The sequence below is a fragment of the Pongo abelii genome, chromosome 15 (genome assembly GCF_028885655.2).
Source record: "Pongo abelii isolate AG06213 chromosome 15, NHGRI_mPonAbe1-v2.0_pri, whole genome shotgun sequence".
NCBI classification, from domain to species: Eukaryota; Metazoa; Chordata; class Mammalia; order Primates; family Hominidae; genus Pongo; species Pongo abelii.
Window position 1 is genome coordinate 34,590,484 of NC_072000.2, and position 17,591 is coordinate 34,608,074.

The window sequence follows — 17,591 nt, forward strand, 5'->3', positions numbered from 1 at the left end:
AGGCATAGGTTAATATGTGTGTTTGTGTCTTCATTTCTAACAAAAAAAGTTTAAAAAGTAAAAATAAATCACAATTTTAAAAACTAGAAGAAAGCTAATAGAATAAAGATAAAAAGAAAATATTTTTATATGGCTGTACAATGTGCTTGTTTTAAACTAAGTGTTATTACAAAAGGGTTAAAACGCTGAAAAAATTAAAATTTATAAAGTAAAATGATTATGGTAAGCTAATTTATTATTGAAAAAAATTCACATAAATTTAGTAAAGTCTAAGTATACAGTGTTTATAAAATCTACAGGAGAGACAATGCCACAGGCCTACAAATTCACTCACCACTCACTGACTCAACCAGAGCAATTTCCAATCCTAAAAGCTCCATTCATGGTCAGTGCCCTACACAGTTGTACCATTTGTTATCTTTCTTTTTTCTGAGACAGGGTCTCACTCTGTCACCCAGGCCACAGTGCAGTGGCACGATCACAGTTCACTGCAGCCTCATCCTCCCTAGGTTCAGGTGATTCTCCCCTCTCAGCCTCCCAAGCAGCTGAAACTACAAGCACCTACTACTATGACTGGCTAAGTTTTCTATTTTTCTAAGATGGGATTTCACCATGTTGCCCAGACTGGGCTCAAACTCCTGGCCTCAAGCAATCCTCCCTCCTCAGCCTCCCAGAGTGCTAGGATTACAGGTGTGAGAGACAGCACCTGGCCCCATTTTTTTACTATACCTTTTCTATGTTTAGATACACAAATACTTACCATTGTGTTACAACTGCCTATAGTATTCAGTACAGTAACATGCTATACAGGTTTGTGGTCTCAGAACAATAGGCTATACCATATAGCCCAAGTGCAGGCTATATTATCTAGTTTGTGTAAGCATACTCTGTGATGTTTACAAGATGAAATCATCTAACGATACATTTCTCAAAACACATTCTTGCCGTTACGTGACACATGACTATACTAATAATGATGAGAAGATATTACAACTATAAACACACACACACCTAGTAACAGATCATCAAAATGTATGAAGCAAAACTGACAGAATAGAAGGGAGAATAGACAACAGTAGTTGGAGATTCAATACCCCACTCTAAATAATGGATAGAACCACCAGACAAATGGTAAGGAAGAAAACAGAGGATCTGAACAACACAACAAATCACCTAGCTCTAACACACATATGCAGAACACTTTACCCAACAAAAAAATACACATCTTAAGTGCACATGGGACAGTCTCCAGAACAGACCATGTAAATTGAGTCACAAGTTAAGTCTAAATAACTTTTTTATTTTTTTGAAACAGGGTCTCATTCTATCACCCAGGCTGGACTGCAGTGGCGCAATCTCAACTCACTGCAACCTCCACCTCCTGGGTTCAAGTGATTCTCCTGCCTCAGCCTCCCGAGTAGCTGGGACTACAGGCGCACGCCACCAAACCCAGCTAATTTTTGTATTTTTTGGTAGAGACAGGGTTTCACCATGTTGGCCAGGCTGGTCTCAAACTCCTGACCTCAAGTGATCTGCCCACCTTGGCCTCCCAAAGTGCTGGGATTACAGGCATGAGCCACCATGCTCAGACAAGTCTCAATAACTTTAAAAAGACAGATATCAAAGTTTCTTCTCTGACCACAAAAAAACAAGTTAGAAATCAATAACAAAAGAAAACTGAAGTTCACAAATTTGTGGAAATTAAACAACACACTCTTAACCAATGGATCAAAGAAGAAAAATTAGGTAACAGAAACAAATGAAAACAAACACAGGACATACCAAAACTCAGAGGATGCAATGTAAGCAATGCTCAGGGGGAAATTTATAGATATAAATGCTTACATTAAAATACAAGAAAAGAGCCAGGTGCGGTGGCTCATGCCTGTAATCCCAACACTTTGAGAGGCTGAGGCAGGAGGATCACTTGAGGTCAGGAGGTCGAGATCAACCTGGCCAACATGGCGAAACTCCATCTCTAGTAAAAATACAAAAATTAGGCAGGTGTGGTGGTGCGCATCTGTAGTCCCAGCTATATGGGAGGGTGAAGCATGAGAATCACTTGAACCTGGGAGGCGGAGGTTGCAGTAAGCTGGCAATAGAGCGAGTCTCCGTCTAAAAAAGAAAAAAAAAACAAAAAACTACACACAAGAAAAGACAGGGCATGGGAGCTGGGATTTGAAGCCAGTTGGATCATGAGGGTTTTGTTGCTCTTGGGAGATTCTTCTAGCAATTTCCATACCAACCAACACAGATGTTTCTCTTTCTTCCTATGATGATCAGGAATTCAAACATATCCAAAAAGCTAAAGAGGCACTATTTGTCCCCTATTGGAATAGCAGGTTTTGCAGCAATTGTTGCAGTGGATATACAAATTGAAGAGCAGGAGAAATATTAAAATGTCCCTTCACCTGATCCACATGCATGTGGCAGCCCAAGGCTTTGTGATGGGAACAATGACTGTTAGTGTCAACTATTCCATGCATTGAGAATTATGGGCAAAACCTAAGCCTTAGAAGAAGAGATGCAGGCTCGGCACGGTGGCTCACACCTGTAATCCCAGCACTTTGGGAGGCTGAGGTGGGCGGATCACCTGAGGTCAGGAGTTTGAGATCAGCCTGGCTAAGAGGGTGAAACCCCGTCTCTACTAAAAATACAAAAATTAGCCAGTTGTGGTGGCGCACACCTGTAATCCCAAGTACTCCAGAGGCTGAGGCAGGAGAATCACTTGAACTCGGAGGTGAAGGTTGCAGTGAGCCGAGATGGCACCACTGCACTCCAGCCAGCACACAACAGGGCAAGGCCCCATCTCAAAAAAAAAAAAAAAGAAAAAAAAAAGAGAGTCTTGGTCTTGGTGCTGTCTTGGTCTTCGTCTTGTTGCAGGAGCTTGCTCTAGTTAGACATGTCATTATTGAGGTTAAGTGTTCACACAGAAAACACATTATTTGATGGAATTCAGACGATAACACACTATTCTGAGTATTGACTTCCTTTCTTGCAGGCTTGATTTGCTTGGTAACCAAATTACTTGTCACTAGTTCACTAGTGAACTAGGTCATTCAGAGGAGTCAAGTTAACAGAAAAGAAACATGTCACCTAATGCACCTGACTATGTAAAAATATCCACCTTCTTAAACTGTTACAATGAAATTAGTTCTAAAGAAGAGAGCAGGCCAATCCAGAAATGCTCCCAGTTTGCTGCAGAATCCCACATGCTTTGGATGTTATATAGGAGTCCTATTTACCCCAGTTAATTTACTTTCTTCTGCCTGCCTAGTAGACTGGTTGGCTCCTTAAGTGCATGGGGTGCCGTGGTTTATGTCTGTAATCCCAGCACTTTAGGAGACTAAGGCAGAAAGGTCATGAGGTCAGGAGTTCAAGACCAGCCTGGGCAACACAGCAAGACCCATCTCTTAAAAAAAAAAAAAAAAAAAGAGGCCGGGAGCGGTGGCTCACACCTGTAATCCCAGCACTTTGGGAGCCTGAGGCAGATGGATCACCTGAGGTCAGGAGTTCAAGACCAGCCTGGCCAACATCATGAAACCCCATCTCTACTAAAAAAATTAGCCAGGCATAGTGGCAGGTGCCTGTAATCCCAACTACTCAGGAACCTGAGGAACGAGAATCGCTTGTACCAGCCTGGGTGACAAAAGTGAAACTCCATCTCAAAAAAAAAAAAAACCCAACAAACAAAAGTGCATGGGGCCAGACATCTGTAATCCCAGTGCTTTGGGATGCTGAGTGTTAAGATATGAGTTCTAAATTTCTTTTCAAAGAATATGTCAGTATGTTCAATTCTTTGCCTTCTACTTTTAAACTTAACTTCCTCGTAAAGCAATCTTTTTCGATTACCCGCTCCACCCTGACTCATTCCAATTACCTACTCCACCCTGACTCACCTGCTCCACTCTACATTCCAATCACCTGCTCCACCCTGACTCATTCCAATTACCTGCTACCTGCTCTGCCCTGACCCCCGCCAAAGCACTCACCCCGTCATTCTCTTTAAATTAGCCAATTGGAATTAGTTTAGCCTGTGCGTCTAACCCTAGCCAACAGGGGAGCAACACGGCAGCAAAGGGTCACGTGCGGCAGGGATAAGAACCCCTTCCCCTCCCTTGTCCAAGTGTGTGCTCACCACTGTTCCATCTGTAAGGGTGCACCCTTCTATACAGAAGTAACTTGCCTTGCTGAGAATTAAAAAGAAAATTTTATATCTGAGTGTATTTCTTTTGTGGCACAGAAACTCTATATATAACAATTTGGGGGCTCATCCGGGATTACATTCCCCACCAGGGACAGTCTCTGGTTCTCTCTTGTGAGGAGGTGCACTCTGCCCTATTGTGGCAGCCTCAGGGATGAGAAATCAAGACCCACCCAGTGCGAGGAACAACCCGAGCTCTCAACAACGCAGAGTGGGGGACTGGCCAGCAACCTAGCTTAAAGGATCCTCACATACTGCTGCGATGACTGTGCACAGGCCAAGGAAGGAGAAGCCGCAGGAGCCGGTAAAGTACTTCCTTTGTGGTCAAATTCTGGAGGACTAAATGTGTGCGTGCATGAATGATCATCAACAACCCTGCTTGCGGTGTTGTGTGTTTGGTGACAAGTCCTACTGCTGGACGGAGTGAGTGGGTCCTCTCCGCAGTTCCATAGCTACCTCATATGGCTTAAAGCGAATCCTGCCATGGGATTTATACCAGCACGCCAACACAAAGAGGGGCCTAATTCTCCCTTAGGGGAGCAGCCAGAGATGACAGCACGAGTGGGAAGTGTGCAAAGGACCTTCAGAAGGGGAAAGGGAGGAAACAGGTCAACCTCCCAGGACAAGCAAGACAAGCACCCCCTAGTTTGAGGGGTTGAGCCTTCCGGGACAGGCAAGGCAAGACACCCCTGGTTTGAGGGGTTGAGCCTTCCGGGACACGCAAGGTGAGACATCCCTGGTGTTAAGGGGTTGAGCCTTCCGTTAATTTCAAGGGTTGAACCTGACACAACCCCCAATCCCCCCGCCTTTTCCTTTCTTCTTGGGTATTAGAGTAGCTCCACTCCTACAGGTCCCTACCCTAGAGGCAGAGGGACACAGAGGGGAAAGAGAGGCAGAGAGAGGGAGGAAAGAGAGGTGGTGGGGGGGAAAGAGGCAGAGAGAGGCGAAAGAGGCAGAGAGACAGAGAGTCAGAGACAGAGAAAGAGACAAAGTCAAAGAGAGAAAGAGAAAAATAGAAGTAGTAAAGAAAAAAACAGTGTACCCTATTCCTTTAAGAGCCAGGGTAAATTTAAAACCTATAGTTAATCATTGAAGGTCTTCTCCGTGACCCTATAACACTCCAATACCACCTCGCTGTCAGTGTAAACAAGGGCATAGCCCGAAAGCACTGAGGCCACTGACAACCCGTAGCCTTCCTATCAAAAATCCTTAACCCAGTAACCCGCGGAGGGCCCAAATGCATTCTATCTGTAGCGGCAACTGCTTTGCTAACAGAAGAAAGTAGAAAAATAACTTTTAGAGGAAACCTCATTGTGAGCACACCTCACCAGTTCAGAACTACCCTAAGTCAAAAAGCAAAAAGGTAGCTTACTAACTCAAAAATCTTAAATTATAAGGCTATTCTGTTAGAAAAAGATGATTTATCGTTAACCACTGAAAATTCCCTTAACCCAGAAGGTTTCTTAACAGGGGACTGAAATCTTAATTACCATACAAAGATCCGACCAGACCTAGGAGGAAGCCCCTTCAGGACACGACTATAGATGGTTCCTCCTGGGTGATTGGGGTGGGAGGGGGAACAACAGGTATTCAGTAATTGATAGGGAAACTCCTGCAGAAGCAGTCAGGAAAACTGCCTAATAACTGGTCTGCTCAAACGTGCAAGCTATTTGCACTCAGCCAAGCCTTAAAGTACTTACAAAACTAGGAAGGAACCATCTATACCAATTCTAAGTTAATTTGGACTAAACAGGGTCTTATTAATAATAAAGAATAATTGAAATCCCAAACTTAGAAGGTTTTCAACAAAAGTAGTTTGCTAAAAGTTAACAGTGTAACATGTATTATCCTAACTTCTAATCTTACGGCCTTAGACAGTCTAGTTCACCAACATGAAGTTCACTTCAGAAAAGAATGATTATCATCTTCAAAAAAAAAAAAAAAGAAATTGGGGGAACAGAATTTATGTAAAAAGAACATTATATGGTAAATTCTTGTCCTAAAATAAGATTAACTGGTTTTAAAAAAAAGCCAGGCGTGGTGGCTCACGCCTGTAATCCCAGCACTTTGGGAGGCCGAGGCGGGCGGATCACGAGGTCAGGAGATCGAGACCACCCTGGCTAACACAGTGAAACCCCGTCTCCACTAAAAATACAAAAATTAGCCGGGCATGGTGGCGGGTGCCTGAGCACTTGGGAGGCTGAGGAAGGAGAATGGCATGAACCCAGGAGGCAGAGTTGTAGTGAGCCAAGAAGGCACCACTGCACTCCAGCCTGGGCGACAGAGCAAGACTCCATCTCAAAAAAAAAAAAAAAAGGATGTTTGCGGCAAGTCAGAAAGTTGAGGCATGTTGAAGAATTATCTGTGAAAGTCGTGGAGAAAAAAAAAGGTTATAAAAGGAAATTTATGCAAGAAATGTTGTATAATTTAAAAGTAATTAAGCCTCCTAAATGTAAAACTATAGAAGAAACAGTTTATGTGCAAAGTGTGTAAGGAAAGTAAAATATACTTTTGGTAAACAGACTATAAGGAGGCATAAGAATCTGAATTTTCACCTACATTAAAAGGTTAAAAAAATATGTATTTTGTTTCAAAGGTTTAAGCAAGTTTTAAAACGTTAATTGTAAAGGAAATTCTGTATGTAAACATATTAGCCAAAGAGGTATCATCCAGTTTTTCTCTGAACTGGATATTAAAACAAAAGCATAACAGGTTTTTCTTAAAGCACTAACCTGCTGTTTAACAAAAATTATAAAAAAGGTTAAAAAGAGTCTATAAGCCAGGTGCGGTGGCTCGCGCCTGTAATCCCAGCACTTTGGGAGGCGGAGGAGGGCAAATCATGAGGTCAGGAGATCAAGACCATCCTGGCTAACATGGTGAAACACCATCTCTACTAAAAATACAAAAAAAATTAGCCAGGCATGGTGGCAGGTGCCTGTAGTCCCAGCTACTCGGGAGGCGGAGGCAGGAGAATGGCGTGAACCCGGGAGGCGGAGCTTGCAGGGAGCTGAGATCGTGCCACTGCACTCCAGCCTGGGCCACAGAGTGAGACTCTGTCTCCAAAAAAAAAAAAAAGTCTACAAAAATCTTACCTTATGGTCAGATATTAAGAATTGGATAAATATGTCTACAAGGTTTTATTAAAATTAACATTAATAACACTAATATAAAAGTGAAATTCAGCTTATTTGGTATAAAAATCATACAGGAAGCATTGTTAAATATAAAATGGTTGTTTGGCTTTCTTTGGTCTAAAAACTAATAAAAATAGGTGCTAAAGGAAATTTCTCAGTAAGAAGGCACCAAAGACTATATATAAAGTGCACTGTTGATGTCCCCACATTTAAAACAAAAGGTCAATTTCTTAGAAATTATATACTTGGTTTATCTTCCACTTTCCTTTCCCTCAAAACTAAAAGTCTTTTAGCACAGGTACAACCCCTAGAATTTCCAGTAAACCAGCACCAGCCTGAAGATCACCTTCTCATCAAAGAGTGGAAAGAAGAAAAACTCGAGCCAGCATGGGAAAGACCCTACCTTGTGCTGCTAACCAAACCACCGAGACTGCTGTTCGTACAGCGAAAAAGGGATGGACTCTTCCAAACCTAAGTCAAAGCGCCACCCCCTCCAGAGTCGTGGACCACAGTCCCAGGGGAAAACCCTACCAAACCAAAGCTAAGAAAAATTTAACTTTTTCATCTATTGTATTACTCTTCTTTTCTCACTCTATTGCTGACCATCTGGTTATTAACACCAAGTCAATTTTGCCTCAAACTACTGCATTTAATGCTTGCCCTGTTATACCCTGTGGGGACTTGCCAAGTCAAAGACAGCTCTCTATTTCAGAAAAGTACCTTGTCCCTCCTGACTCTCCTCAGAATGGGCTAGTAAATTGGGACCTTTTAATCCAGGGAAATTTCGATAAAGACCTGAGTGTCAACCAGGAGTCTTGCCCCCCGATGTAGAGCTTTTATGCCGTAGTTGGTCCAACGTTCTGTGGACCACTAAAGAGCAAGGATAGACTGCCCCAACCAGTTTTTGTAATTTCCTAAAACCATACATTCATTTCACTAAAGGGACAGCCCCCCCAGCTCTCAGCTAAACCAATGCAACCCTATACAGGCTACTATTTCAAGCCCCCAAAGTTCTCCTCTTTTCTAAGCCAGTTCCCTTCTTTACGCCAGTTTTATGGTATGGGGGCTGAGGTTTCAAGGACAGACCCTATTGGATTCCTTAAAATGCATTTCTTTGATCCCCCACCACCTGCACCGGCTTCTAAGCCTTTTTCCAAAACCTCTCACAAAGGAACTACTGTTCCTCCTCCATCTAACGACAAGGCCAAGATAGCGATGGTAAAAGTTAAAGACTTAAAACAAACTTTGGCAATTGAGACAAGATACCAATATGTAAATGCCTGGTTGGAATGGATCAAATATTCCATCCGTACATTAAACAAAAGCAATTGTTATGTTTGTGCGCACGGCAGGCCAGAGGCCCAGATTTTCCCCTTTCCACTAAGGTGGTCCTCCAGTCAACCAGGCATGGGCTGCATGGTAGCTCTTTGCCAGGATTCTACAGCCTGGAGTAATAAGTCTTGCCAAGCTGTCTCTCTGCTATATCCTGAAATCCGGCACCCTGTGGGTCAGCCCCCGAGGGCCATCCAGCCTCCATCTCCCAACACTAAGTTCACTTTGTGTCTCTCACAACATGGAGGAAACTTAGTGTTCCTTGGAGACCTGAAGGGATGAAGTGAGCTTAAGAATTTAAGAGCTTATCAGTCAGTCAGCCCTTGTTCATCCCCGAGCAGATATGTGGTGGTATTGCGGTGGACCTTTAGTGGACACTCTGCCAAATAACTGGAGTGGCACTTGTGCTTTAGCCCAATTGGCTATCCCTTTCACCCTGCCATTTCATCAACCAGAGAAAGGAAAAGTAAGACATCATAAAGTGAGAGAAGCCCCTTATAGGTCTTTCAACTCTCACATCTATTTAGACACAATTAAAGTCCCATGGGGAATACCAGATCAATTTAAAGCCCAAAATCAAATAGCTGAAGGATTTGAGTCAGTATTTTGGTGAGTGACAAAAATGTAGATTGGATAAACTACATCTATTACAACCAACAGCGATTTATTAACTACACTAGAGATGCTGTTAAAGGAATAGCTGAACAATTAGGGGCTACCAGCTAGATGGCTTAGGAAAATAGGATAGCCTTAGACATGATATTAGCAGAAAGAGGAATTTGCGTCATGATTAAAACTCAATGTTATACCTTCATCCCAAACAGCACCGCCCCTAATAAAAGTATAACAAAAGCACTGCAAGGTCTCACTGCTCTATCCAATGAGTTAGACAGCAACTCTGGGGTAAATGACCCCTTTACAGGATGGCTAAAAAAAAAAGTAGTTCAGTAAATGGAAAGGAATAATAGCCTCAATTCTTCCCTTGCAGCCATAATAGCTGTACTTATTCTTGTCAGGTGCTGTGTCATACCATGCATCTGTAAGTAGATGCAGAGGCTCATAAAAATGGAACTTACTAAAACCTCCCTTAACTATCCTCCACCTTATCCAGAGAAGCTTCTTCTTTTAGAAAGTCAAGCAAAACAACTAAGCCAAGACATGTTAAAAAAAAGTTTGAAAAGAAAGCTGTAAGGAAACACAAGGGGAGGGATTGTTAGATATGAGTTCTAAATTTCTTTTCAAAGAATATGTCAGTATGTTCAATTCTTTGCCTTCTACTTTTAAACTTAACTTCCTCGTAAAGCAATCTTTTTCGATTACCCACTCCACCCTGACTCACCTGCTCCACTCTACATTCCAATCACCTGCTCCATCCTGACTCATTCCAATTACCTGCTACCTGCTCTGCCCTGACCCCCGCCAAAGCACTCACCCTGTCATTCTCTTTAAATTAGCCAATCGGAATTAGTTTAGCCTGTGCGTCTAACCCTAGCCAACAGGGGAATGACACAGAAGCAAGGGGCCACATGCATCAGGGATAAAGAACCCCTTCCCCTCCCTCGTCCAAGTGTACGCTCACCATTGTTCCATCTGTAAGGGCGCACCCTTCTATACAGAAGTAACTTGCCTTGCTGAGAATTAAAAAGAAAATTTTATATTCAACTGTTATTTCTTTTGCGGCACCGAAACTTTATATATGACACTGAGACAGGAGGATCACTTGAGGCCAGGAGTTCGAGAACAGCCTAGGCAACATGGCAAGACCCCATCTCTACAAAAAATTAAAAAAAAAAAAATTGGGTGGGTATGGTGGTGCACACCTGTAGTCCCAGCTACTTGGGAGGCTGAGTGGGGAGGAAAGCTTGAGCCCAAGAGTTTGACGTTACAATGAGCTATGACTGCACCACTGCACTCCAGCTGGGCAAAAGAGCAAGACCCTATCTCTGTTTAACTTGTAATGGGGTATAACTTGTAATGTCTCCCACAACGAAAAGTGTTTCTACATTGAACTTACAGCAAACAACAGAGCTATATAATATTTATTTCAGAATCATAATTGTAAAGATTAGGCCGGGCGCGCGCTCACGCCTGTAATCCTAACACTTTGGGAAGACAAGGCGAGTGGATCACCTGAGGTCAGGAGTGCGAGATCAGCCTGGCCAACATGGTGAAACCCTATCTCTACAAAAAATCCAAAAATCAGCCAGGTGTGGTGGCACCCACCTGTAATCCCAGTCACTCAAGAGGGTGAGGCAGGAGAATCACTTGTACCCGGGAGGCAGAGGTTACAGTGAGCTGAGACTGCACCACTGCACTCCAGCCTGGGTGACAAAGCGAGACTCTGTCTCAAAAAAAATTTTTTTTAATTGTAAAGATTAGAATAACTTAATTATAGATTCCAGTTTAGCTCTTTTGTAACTGCAGAATTATATTTTGCTACTGTTTTATTAGAATATTTTAAAATGTCATCTTGAAATACATATGTATATTTTAAGCCCTGATACAACGATAAAAGAACACTGTCAAGATGTGTACATTGTTTATTTTCTCTGTAAGAATCACACCTTTTAAACTAAACAAATTATCTATAATGGAAGTGATTAATGATTTATGAGCAAGCTGGTTTTGCCAGACATTATATACAAACTTTGATACACTACAGAATGCTTTATTACACTTAGGAAATTCTCATCTAACCTGAACTTACATTCCAGTGAGAACAATTGATGTGTTGTTAGTAAAGTGAACACACCAAAAATCATAATAAAATAAGTAAAAAACAAGACAATCTCCAACAACTTAACTTTACAACTTAAGAAACTAGAAAAAGAACAAACTAAACCAAAAGCCAGTAGAGGCAAATAAAGATTGGAGCAGAGATCAATGAAACAGAATAGAAAAAAAAATTATTGAAAACAAAAGTCAAATCTTCGAAAAGATCAAAAAAACTGACAACCCTTTAGCTGGGGGGGAGGTGGAGAGAAGGGGACAGAGAGGGAGAGGGGGACAAAGAGACAGAGAGAGAGAGGGAGGGAGGAAGAGGAGAGACTCAAATTACTAAAATCAGATATTAAAGTTAAATTGGGAACCATCAATTCCACACAAATAAATCTCCCAACAAAGAAAAGCCCTGAATCTGATAGCTTCACTGGTGAATTCCACCAGCATTTAAATAACACCAATCTTTCTCAAACTTTTCCAAAAATCTGAAGAGAAAGGAATACTACCCAACTCATTCTATGAGGCCAGCACTGCCCCTGATAACCAAAGGCAGACAAAGACACTAAAGAAACTATAGACCAATCAACATCCCCTGTGAACACTGATACTAAAATTCTCAACAAAATACTAGCAAACTGAATTCAGCAGCATACTAAAAGAATTACACATCATGACCAAGAGGGATTTATTCCTGTAATGAAAGTATAATTCAACATATGAAAATCAAGCAATGTAAGAAAGTACATTAACAGAATGAAGGAAAAAGTCATAATTATCTTAGTGCAGAAAAAGCACTGGACAGAATTCAACACCCTTTCATGATAACACTCCACACACAAGAAACAGAAGAAAACTACCTCATCATAATAAAAGCCATATATGAAAAACCTACAGCTAACATACTCAATGATGAAAGACTGAAAGCGTTTTCTCTAAGATCAGGAACAAAGCAAGGAAATCCACTTTCACACTTCTATTCAATATAGTACTAGAATTCCTATCAATTAGGAAACAGAAATAAAAGGCAACCAAACTGTAAAGGAAGAAATAAAACTATGTTCACAGATATGATGTAGAAACTCAAAAGATTCCATAATAATCTATGAGAACTAATAAATGAATCCAGCAAAGTAATAGAATACAAAATCAACACAGAAAAATCAGTTTCATTTTTATACACTAACAATGAACAATCTGAAAAGATAATTAAGAAAATAATTCCATTCACAATAGCACCAAAAAGAATATCTAGGAATTAACCAAGGATGTGAAAGACTTACATAATGAAAACTATAAAACAATGTTGAAAGAAATTAAGACATAAATAAATGAAACACATCTCATGTTAATGGATTACAAGACTTAATACTATTAAAATGTCAATACTCAAAGCAATCCACAGATTCAATGCAATCCTTATCAAAATCCCAACTTTATTTCTGCAGAAAACAGAAAAATCCATCATAAAATTCATATGGAATCTCAAGGAACCCCAAATAGCATAACTACAAAAAAAAAAAAAAACCTTGAAAATGATGAATAAATAAAACAAATATTTGTCAGGTGCTATGGCACACGCCTGTAGTCCCAGCTACTCAGGGGGCTGAGGCAGGAGGATCACTTCAGCCTGGGGGTAGTAGAGGCTACAGTGAGCTGACATTGTGCCACTACACTCCACCCTGGGTGACAGAGTAAGACTGTCTTAAAACAAAAATAAACAAACAAACAAATAGAAGGAAACACTTCATTGCCAAAAAATGCTAACAAAGTGAGCACATGCTGTTGGAAAAATGACACAGACTTGCTTGACACAGAGTTGCCACAAACCTTCAAACTGTAAAAAACTCAGTATCTGCAAATGCACTAATGTGAAGTATGCCTACACTATGAGGTGCCTGTGCTGCCTGTGAAGCAATATAATATTATGTGAAAGATGACTTCATTCAGTAGCCCCACTACTGGTTATCTACCCAGAGGAAAAGAAATTATTATATGAAAAAGACACTTATACACGCATGCTTATAGCAGCACAATTCACAACTGCAAAAATACCAGCCTAAATGTCCATCAACCAATGAGTGGATAAAGAAAATGTGATATACCATGGAATACTACTTAGCCATAAGAAGGAATGAAATAATGGCATTTGCAGCAATCTGGATGGAGCTCGAGAGACCATTATTCTAAATGAAACAACTCAGGAATGGAAAACCAAACACTATATGTTCTCATAACTGGGAGCCAAGCTATGGGGACGCAAAGACATAAGAATGATATAATGAACTTTGGAGACTTGAGAGGAAAAATGGGAGGGGGGTGAGGGACAAAACACTACACAATGGGTACAGTGTACACTGCTCAGATGACAGGTGCGCCAAAATCTCAGAAATCACCACAAAGAACTTTACCATGCAACCAAATGCTACCTATTCCCCCCTACTGAAAAAAAAAAAAAAAAGAAGAAGAAGAAAGAAGAAAGAGAAAGAAAAGAAAGGAAAAGAAAAGAAAAGAGAAGTAGACTTGAAGCCTGGGCAATATAGCCAGACTGCATGTCTACAAAACTTTTATTTAAAAAATTAGCCAGGTGTGGTGGCACATGTCTATAGTCCCAGCTATCTGGGAAGCTGATGTGAGAGGACCACTTGAACTCAGGAGATCAAGGCTACAAGTGAGCTATGATGGTGCCACTGCACTCCAGCCTGGGTGACAGAGACAGACCCTGGCTCTTTAAAAAAAAAAAAGTGGACTTGAATTAGTTGTAAATGTTTTATAAGTTCTAGGATAACTACTAAAAGAAACATTTTTAAACTATAGTTCATATGCTAAGACAGCAGAGAAAATGCAGTCATATAAAATTCTCAAACCAGAGAAGGCAGAAAAAGAGTATTATAAACAAAGAACAAGTACAAAAATAGAAAAGAGTTACCAACAAGGTACTAACCCAACTGCATCAATAATCACTTTAAATGTGAATTATTTAAATAAGCCAATCAAAAGAGACTGTTGTAGTGAATTAAAAAAATAAAATGCCAGACAGGTTGCCTACAATAAATTTTATTTAAGTATAAACACACAAAATAACAAAAAGTAAATGGATGGGGAGAGTTATACCATGCAAACATTAATTTTTTAAAAGTGGGAATAGTTACATTAATTTCAGACGAAGCAGACTTCGGAACAAGGAAAGTATCCAGGATAAAGAGGGATATTACATAACGAAAGAGGTCAATTCTCCAAGAACACAACCCTTAGTGTGACAAAATAGAAGAAGCAAAAATTGAGAAATACATGAATCCACTATTATAGCTGGAAACTATAACACTCCTCTACCAGTAACTGAGAGATCCAGCAAGGCAGAAAACCAGTAAAGATGTAGTTCAACTGAACAGCATCATCAATCAGCTGGATCTAATTGATACCTACACAGTACTTTATCCAAGAACAGCAGAACAACATTATTTTCAAACTCACATGGAATGTTCATCAAGAAAAACATTTTGGACCATAAAACACACCTTAACAACTTTAAAAGATTAGAATTCATACAGTGTACTATCAGACCACAAAAGAATTAAATCTAAAAATCAGTAACAGAAAGATAATTAGAAAATCCCAGAATATAGGAAATTAAACATACTTGTAAGTGAAACATTGGTCAAAGAAGTATCAGGATAAGTTTTAAAATATTTTAGCCAGGTACTGTGGCTCACACCTGTAATACTAGCACTTTGGGAGGCCAAGGTGGGGAGATTACCTGAGCTCAGGAGTTTGAGACCAGCCTGGCCAACATGGTGAAACCCCATCTCTACTAAAAATACAAAAACTGACTGGACATGGTGGCATAAGCCTGTAATCCCAGCACTTTGGGAGGCCGAGGCAGGTGGATCACATGAGATCAGGAGTTTGAGACCAGCCTGGCCAACATGGTGAAACCCTGTCTCTACTAAAAATACAAAAAATTCGCTGGGTACGGTGGTGGGTGGCTGTAATCCCATCTACTTGGGAGGCCGAGGCAGGAGAGTCGCTTGAACCCGGGAGGCAGAGGCTGCAGTGAGCAGATATCATGCTAGTGCACTCCAGCCTGGGCAACAAGAGCGAAACTCTGTTTCAAAATAAATACATAAATGAAAAAAAAAGAGAAAGATTTGAAACCAATTTAGCTTCCATCTTAGGAAAGCAAAGAACAGCATTATAAACAAAAGAAATAATAAAAAATAGAACACAGAAATCAAAAAAATTACCATAGAAAAATCAATAAAACTAGTTCATTGAAAAGACCATTAAAATGGATTAAACTCTAGCCAGGCTAGCAAAAAAGGGAGGGACGACGGAGAAAGGGGAAGAAAGAGGAGAAAGAAGACACAAACTACTAATATCAGAAATGAGGCCGGGCATGGTGGCTCAATGCCTGTAATCCCAGCACTCTGGGAAGTTGAGGTGGGTAGATTACCTGACGTCAGGAACTCAAGACCAGCCTGGACAACATGGTGAAACCCCATCTCTACTAAAAATACAAAAAAAAAAAAAAAAAATTAGCCAGGTGTGGTGGTGGGTGCCTGTAATCCCAGCTACTTGGGAGGCTGAGGCAGGAATCGCTTGAACCCAGAAGGCAGAGGTTGCAGTAAGCAGAGATTCACACCATTGCTCTCCAGCCAGGGAAACAAAGCAAGACTTCATCTCGGGAAAAAAAAAAAAAAAATGAAAGAAGGGTCCTCATTATTGAACCCATGGACATTAAAAGGAAAATAAAAATTATAAACAGCTTAATGCCCACAAATTTGATAACTAAGATGAAGTGGATCAATTCCTTGAAAGACACATTCTACAAAAACTCACATAAGGAGCAATAAATGATATGAATGGATCCATATATACTAAAGAAATGGAACCAACTATAATTAATAATCTTCAAAAATAAAAAGCATCATGCCCAGATGGGCTCTAGGGTGAATTCTACTAAACATTTAAGAATGAAATACCAATTCTCTACAATCTCTTCCAGAAAACAGAAGCAAGAGGAACACTTACTAATTCACTTGATGAAGCCAGCATTATCCAAATACCAAAACCAGATAAATATACTAGAAGAAAGGAAAACGACAAACATATCTCTCATGAGCATAGATGCAAAACTCCTTAATAAAATATTAGCAAACTGAATCCAACAAAGTAGGATTTATTCCAGGCATACTAGAGTGATTCAACATTCAAAACTGTGTTACTATAACACATCATTAATTGGTTAAACAAGCTAAAGAAGAAATATCAATAGATATAGAAAAGAACAAAATCTTATACCCATTCATGACAAAAACTCTCAATAAATAGGAATAAGGGGAACATCCTCAACTTAATAAAGGACCTCTATGAAAAACCTACAGCTAAATATCATATTTAATTATGAAAAAGTAGATGCTTTTCCCCCTAAGACTGGGAAGAAGGCAAGGATCTCCTCTTTCATCACTCCTATTCAACATCATACTCAAAGTCCTAGCTAATGCAAGAGATGAGAAAAGAAGAGGTATACAGATTGAGAAGGCAGAAATAGAACTGTTTGCGGATGACCTGACTGCCTATGTTAAAAATCCTAAAACATCAATAGAAAGAACCCTGGATCAAAGAAGCAATTATAAAGCTAGGTGTGGTGGCTAACACTTGTAAGCCCAGAACTTTGAGAGGCCAGGGCAGACAGATCACTTGAGCTCAGGAGTTCGAGACCAGCCTGGCCAACATGGTGAAACCCTGTCTCTACTAAAAAATACAAAAGTTAGCTCGGCGTGGTGGCACGTGCCTGTAGTCCCAGCTATTCGGGAGGCTGAGGCAGGAGAATCGTTTGAACCCGTGATGCAGAGGTTGAAGTGGGCCGAGATCATGCTACTGCACTCCAGCCTGGGCAACAGCGTGAGACTCCATCTCAAAAAAAAAAAAAAAAGGCAATTACAGCAAGGCTGCAGGAAACAAGATTAATAAACAAAAGTCTGTTACTTTCCTATGTGATAGTAATAAACATTTAGATTTTGAAAGTCAAAACATAGTACCATTTACCTTAGCACCAAAAACCTTAAGCATAAAGCTAACAAAACATGCACAGGAAGAAAACTACAAAAAACTCTGATGAGAGACATCAAAGAAAATCTAAATAAAAGGAAACATTTAAAAAGTATATTTTTATTGTGAAGATAAGGTCAAAGACCCAGGCC

General features: G+C 40.4%; 1 protein-coding gene and 1 pseudogene across 5 annotated transcripts in view; one reads left to right on the top strand and one right to left on the bottom strand.

Moving 5' to 3' along the window:
• Nucleotides 1–17,591, bottom strand: part of STRN3 (striatin 3) — a 130,070-nt gene that overhangs the window by 64,686 nt on the left and 47,793 nt on the right. The window contains exon 1 of one of the 5 annotated variants that reach the window (XM_054529972.2): nucleotides 15,842–15,862. The exons of the other annotated variants lie outside the window; for them this stretch is intronic. The gene's annotated coding sequence lies outside the window, so the exon portion shown is untranslated. Of the gene's footprint in view, nucleotides 1–15,841; nucleotides 15,863–17,591 lie in introns of those variants that run through there. 5 annotated transcript variants of the gene reach the window in all.
• Nucleotides 1,108–2,516, top strand: LOC112128798 (HIG1 domain family member 1A, mitochondrial-like; annotated as a pseudogene).